Consider the following 6,697-nt stretch of genomic DNA (forward strand, 5'->3'; position numbering starts at 1 on the left):
GGAGGAAATTAAGGCACAGGTAGAAAATTAGTAGAGAACATGGAAAAATCACAGAAGTGTGTACTCATAACTAAAATGTGTGAAAAATGTTCACACTCATTAGTAATTTTTTTAATTTATTTTTTTATTATGGTGACATCGGTTAACGAAATCCAGTAAGTTTTAGGTGTATAATTCAACAGTAAGACATATAGCTATTGCACTGTGTTCACCGCCCATAGGTAGATTTCTTTCTGTCACCGCGTATTTGACCCCTTTTACCCCATATACCTCCCCACTTCACACTCGTAATTTTAAAAAATAAGATTAAAACAGTATTTTTAAACAATTTTTAAATAACTTCTTTAAGGTGTAATTAATATACAATAAACTGAACATTTTTAAAGGGTATAATTTGGTAAGTTCTACATTTGCATGCAACCATGAAAACATCACAATGAAAACAGTGAACATATCCATCACCCTCAAAATTTTCCTCTTACCCCCTAGTTATCCATCCTTCCCACTGTCCCATCCCTGGTCCGCAGCCATCCACTGAGCTTTCTGTCACTTTGGAGTTTGCATTTCTAGAGTTTTACATAAATGTAAGCATACTCTTTTTGTGTCTGGCTTCTTTTACTTAATATACATAATTTTTTTTTAACAATAATGTTTTATCAGTCAAATTAGTAAAGATCGTTTTTAAATTAACCATCTTACTGCTGGTAAATGTGACAGCAGACACTCCTATTGCTTGCTAGGAAGAAGCATTAATGACCAAGCTTACTAGAAATTAAAATTTGGCATTATGTGTCAAGACACTTAAAATACTTATATACTTCGATTCATTAGTTCCACTTTTAGAACCATTCTTAAAAAATCAGAAATGAGAAAAATATGTAAAAATGTTAAAGCATAATATATAACATTGAAAGATTGGAAACAATATGGGTATCTATTAGGAAGGAGATGATTGTCTAATAGATGGAACATTATACAACCATGAAAATTATTAATATGTAGACTTTTTAATGACAGAAAATACTCAGGATGGTATTAACTGAAAAAGCGGATACAAAACTGAAAATATGTATGTTATCAAAACTGAAAAATTATGTGTGTAAAATATAGTTAGAAAAAAGATGAACAGATACTCCAAAATTGTGATTATATCTGCAAGTTAGAATTAAAGGTGATTTTCACTTCCTTCTTTATATTTTGCTTAGTTTTTTTTGCAAAAAGCATATATTGCTTTTAGAATTTAAAAAACAAGTTTTTTAAAGAAAATTAAGAATATCTAATGTATCAGTTTTAAACTCACAAAGTAAATTAAGATGTATCTATAGAAACTCCTTACAACGAGGGCTATTTTTTAAAAAAGTATCTTTATGTCCTACTATGGCACAGAATAAATATTCTTTGATTTTTTAATTGTTAAGCTTACATTATAAAATTGTTTCTTTTGATAGCAGAAGAGTCATCGGATCCCATGATTCTATTGTTTATTTGGTTAAGACACTTGTGTCCCGGCCTGTAACCCAAGTCTGTTTTCTGAGACAGTAATTGGACCTCACCACTTAGAGTTTCCACAAACTACTCTAATATATATGCAAAATTGCACCTATTGTTTTTGACTTGCCTCCTCTCAAACCTTATCTTCCTTCTTTATCAAATATCTTTGTCGATAATAACCATTGTCATCCCAGTTTTTCGATCCCAAAACTAGTATCATCTTAAGGATTCTTCTTCTTCTCTCTTGTCCATTAAGTTACCAAGACCTGATGATTCTACTACTCCCTAAATATTTCTTAATTTGGTCCCCTTCTCTTCATTATCACAACCTTTATTCGGGTTCAGGGTTTCACCATTTCTAGCTGTGTGTGCTAGAAATGTGTGTGCTAGAAATGGCAGTGATTTTCTCTCCGCCCCCACATCTTAGCAAGATTTGAGTATCCACTCTTTTCTAAATAAATTTTAAGAGTTAAAAAAATTCCCAATAGTCTTACCTTCTTGCAATCAGTACTTGAGTGTCTGTATTAATGAAGCAAAGAAATGATATGGATAAGTCAAGGCATCATTTCTTTTTGAGGGATGGGGGAGTATGGTTTATGGATATATAGTTGTTTAAGAATAAGTCTCACAGTCAGGAAATGCATAGCACTTCAGATCAAAGAATAAAACCCACACTGAGGGACTAACTTCATGGAAGCTAGAAACGTCCAGATTTTATACCTTGCTCCCACTTCATAGCGATTATGACCACATCTCTAAGTCTGTTAAGATGAGATGACACAAGAAAAGCAAACCTAGTCTTTTGCTCTTTCTAAAGAGCACTTATTAAAGTGGAAATGAAATAAAAAGGTAATAAGCTACAATGATTTGTAGTGGACATACATTGGTTTGCCTGCCTTCTTCTAGTAATTATACCAAAATTTTCCTTTGGAAAGACACCCCGCTCTTGGTCTCATTTGATCTCATGTCTCACTGCCCCATTTAGACTTCGGTATTCAAACACCCTGGGCAAAGCAAATGTGTTAGGGATGAGCACATAACCAAATCAGTCCAATAAAACTCATTTCTACAGAAAAGATTCTACTGGGGATAAAGCCAACACTCCGAGAACAGAGGAGATAGAAAAGAATAGAGCGAATCTCGAGAATATCGTTTGGGCATTTAGATCCAACCTACCTGAAGTACCATGATCTTTTCTGTTTCACAGGCCAATAAAATCCTTTTTTTGTTGTTGTTTAAGCCAGTTTCGGTCCCTTGCAATAGGAAAACTGCTGACTTAGACATTTTAAAGATATTCTGCTAGATTGAATAGGGATTAAAAAATTTTAAAAAACACTGCTTGAAAACAATGTTGCAGGCCTCTTCTGCAATTCTGCAGCAGTACTTCTTTTGTCTCTGTCATGACATTCACTACACTCTGTGTTGTAGTCACTCTACGCTTCATTCCCCTTATATTAGACTAATCTCTCCTTAAGACCGATTTTTGGGTTTTATTTTCTATGTTCCAAAATCCAAAGATTCGAAGGTTGTTTTCTCTCCCTCCTTCCTTACCTCCCCCTTTTTTTGTCTTCCTTTCTCTGTTTCTGTGTCTGTCTCTCTTTATCTTCCCTCGCCTGTGATACCTGGCATGTGGTAAGCACTCAATACATATTTATGGAAAGAATGAGTAAATACTAGGCATTCAACAAATGCTTACTGAATGTATGCACATATAATAGAATTGCTGTTTTTGCTGTCAGTTCAGGAGCAGTAGCCTGCTTAAGGGGTAGGGGTGGAGGGGACACAGAGGAGCAGAGAGGATGGTGGAAGGAGGACAGAGGCAGGAGAACAATGCTTAATAGCGGCAGCCCAGAATGTAAGCAAAGCCAATCTTTTACTTTCCAGGCTTTGATTATTGGAAAATGTGTTCTATGCTTTCCTTAGGGTTTGAGGTGAAATTTTTTTTTTTATCTTTTATGTTGATCTACTTGAACTGTGGGGGTTAAATTGCTATTAAGGTCTTAAAATGTTATATAAGGTCTCAGAATGTTGTATATGGTTGAAACAAGAATAAAGATATGAAGAATAGAAGGAAAAGAAACAAAATATTAGTCTTTATTAAATATTTCCATGATTTATCCGTGAAAAAGAGCATAAGTTGTAGTCACCAGAGACTCAAGCAGTAAGATAAACTTGGAGGCTACAGTTTGGGCAATTCATTCTGTCCTATATCTATTACTAAGAATATTTTCATATACTATTTATGTGTTTTCCTTCACATATTCTTTCCTGTTTGCTATATAGTATCCCAGTTGTGTGTTTTGTTTTGTTTTTGTTTTTGTTTGCTGCAGCTTGACAACAAAAGACTTTTAAGTAGAACTGTATATTTTCTACAAAATTAATCTTGGTTGACTTTTCTATTACTTGTATTTTTTTAAATCCTCTTTTCCTTATTTGCTTATAAACATGGATGTTTTTAGTTTTTCCTCTGTAAAGAAAAATTCAAGATATTCTATTACATTGATGGAGTCACTAAAAAATCTGCAATAGCTGAAAAATATTAGTGAAATTCTGCATGAAACAAATTGAAATTGTTTTTAAAAACTTTCCCCTATAAAATAATTTCATTCAAAGGGCTCCTGCTTGTTTGCAGAATTGTTTTTCTCCTACATTCTTACCCGTAGCAATAGCCCTTTGCAAAATACGATTAAATGTTTCATTAGCATAGAAAAATTTTTTAATTTGGCAAAGAGAGCTGTTAGATTTTTGCCAAAATTATGGTTTTTTTTTTTAGAAAAAAAACAATACTCAATAGTAGCTTATGTGAACTTTTATTTAAGTTTACAAAAATTTATTCAATTCCCACATGCATGACTTGTAGGTTTGTATCTCAAAGTTACTAAGCTTGTTTTGAGGAAGTATTATGATATAGTGGGAAAATAAATGAATTATTTAAGAGATTTAGGTTCTAGTTCCTCTTAGCACCAGTTTTCTCTTTAGTAAAATCAGGATAAGGTCTGCCCCTCCGAGTTTTGTAAAATTCAGGAATTAATACAGTGTTTTCGGTCATGATCTTTAGAATTAGATAGATACGAATTAAACATTCAGTTTCAGGACTTACTAGCTCTGTGATCTCTGGCATATAGTTTAATCTCTCTGAGCCTCATTTTCCTCATATATAAACCACATTGGTACTTTCGATAATTTGATGAGAAATGCTGTTGAAAGTTGCTTCTATAATGACTAACACTTAATGTTTCAGTCCTTCACAGACTTTTAATAGAGCAATTTGAGTAATTGTTTAAAGACTTACTCCCGCACTAGACTGTAAACTCTTTGAGGATAGAGATCATATAGATTTTGTTTAAAGATATATTTCAGTCTTGCAATGTTCCCTTTACAAAATGCCCTCAATAAGTATTTTCTGAGTGGAAGAATGAATGTCAATTCCCTTCCCTTTCTCTTGCACAGGCACTCAATAAATCTTTGGTTACTTGTATGTTTTAGAATATAAAAAATGTAACATGTCATTAATAATAATTATATGGCTGGCATACCTGAAGAAAAAAGGAAACACTATAGCAAAACAAACTGGCATATATGTAATTTATAGCCTGCCCAGCTTGCTGACTGATTTTCTCTTCCAAATGACTTAAATACTGAAATTCTTTGAAAGTATAAGCTCTTCACACTAGAGACATACTTATTATGAAAAGAAAAACCCAGAAATTTTTCTTCAAAATAGTGCTTGTGAAAACTAGAATTCAAACTTATGTTTAAATCATGAACATCCCTAGAAAAGTAGGTCATCATTAAGCTCCCAAATGTAGACATGTTACATTACTATTTTTATAAGATCAGATTTTTTCAAATTTCAGAGATTTAAAAAAAATAATAGTAGATTAATTTTTTAATTTATTAATTAAATTTATTGGGGTGACATTGGTTAATAAAATTATATAGGTTTCAAGCATACGATTGCATAATTTATCATTCGTGTATCACATTGTGTGTTCACCACCCAAAGTCATGACCAGAACTCCCTCAGAGTGCTTCCTCTCAAGTCCTGAAATTGCAAATCTTCAAGGACATGAAATGTAGCTAATTTACCTGCCTTAATTGACCCAAAGTGGAGGTTTTATTTTATTTTTTAAATAATTTTTTAATTACAGTTGGTGTATGATATTATATTAGTTTCAGGTGTACATTATGGTGATCAGACATTTATATAACTTACTAAGTGATCACCCTGATAAAACTAGGCCCGTTTGATGCCATACATAGTTATTACAATATTATTGACTATATTCCTTATACATCTCCATAACTATTTTGTAACTACCAATTTGTACTTCATAATCCCTTCCCTTTTTTCATCCACCCTCCCCAATAGCCCTCCCATCTGGCAACCATCAAAATGTTCTGTATCTATGACTCTGTTTTTATTTTGTTTGTTTGTTTTGTTATTTAGATTCCACATGTAAGTGAAATCTTACGGCATTTGTCTTTGTCTGACTCACTCCACTCAGCACAGTACCTTCTAGGTCCGTTTGTCTTGTTGCAGATGGCAAAAGTTCGTTCTTTTTATAGCTGAGAAATGTTCCATTGTATATATGTACCACCTTTTCTATATCCATTCATCCATTGATGGACATCCAGGTAGACTCCTTATCTTGACTATTCTAAATAATGCTGCAGTGAACATATAGATTTTCATGTTCCTCTAAAGTAGTGTTTTGGGTTTCTTTGGATAAATACCCAGAAGTGGGGTAACTGGGTCCTTTTTTGCCTCTTGTTTGTTTGTTTATTATTTCTGCCTACAGCACCAAGTCTTTGTAGGTGGTCTCCCATCCAAGTACTAACCAGGCCCGACCCTGCTTAGCTTCCGAGATCAGACATCGGGCTTGTTCAGGGAGGCATGACTGTAGACCATAGACTGTGGCTCCACTGGGGCGCGGACCCAAGACCTTCTGCGTGTAAAGCAGCCGTGCTAACTGCTACACTATGGAACCATGTTCATCCTTTGTCTCTTGTTATAGCCTTTGTTTGAAAGTCTGTTGTGTCTAGTATAAGTATTGCTACACCACCCTTTTTTGTTTCCTTTTTCATGAAACATCTTTTTCCATCCCTCTACTTTCAGTCTGTGCGCCTTTCGATCTGAAGTGAGCCTCCTCTAGGTAGCATATGAAAGGGTCTTATTTTCTTATCCATTCAACCACCTTATCTT

General features: G+C 33.8%; 1 pseudogene; it reads right to left on the minus strand.

Annotated features, from left to right (window-relative positions):
• Nucleotides 1-6,284: 6,284 nt before the first annotated feature.
• LOC120621293 (uncharacterized) lies at nt 6,285-6,400 on the minus strand (annotated as a pseudogene).
• Between the last annotated feature and the right edge of the window lie 297 nt (nt 6,401-6,697).

Source organism: Pteropus medius, unplaced genomic scaffold (assembly GCF_902729225.1).
Source record: "Pteropus medius unplaced genomic scaffold, Ma_sr-lr_union100, whole genome shotgun sequence".
Lineage (NCBI taxonomy): Eukaryota > Metazoa > Chordata > Mammalia > Chiroptera > Pteropodidae > Pteropus > Pteropus medius.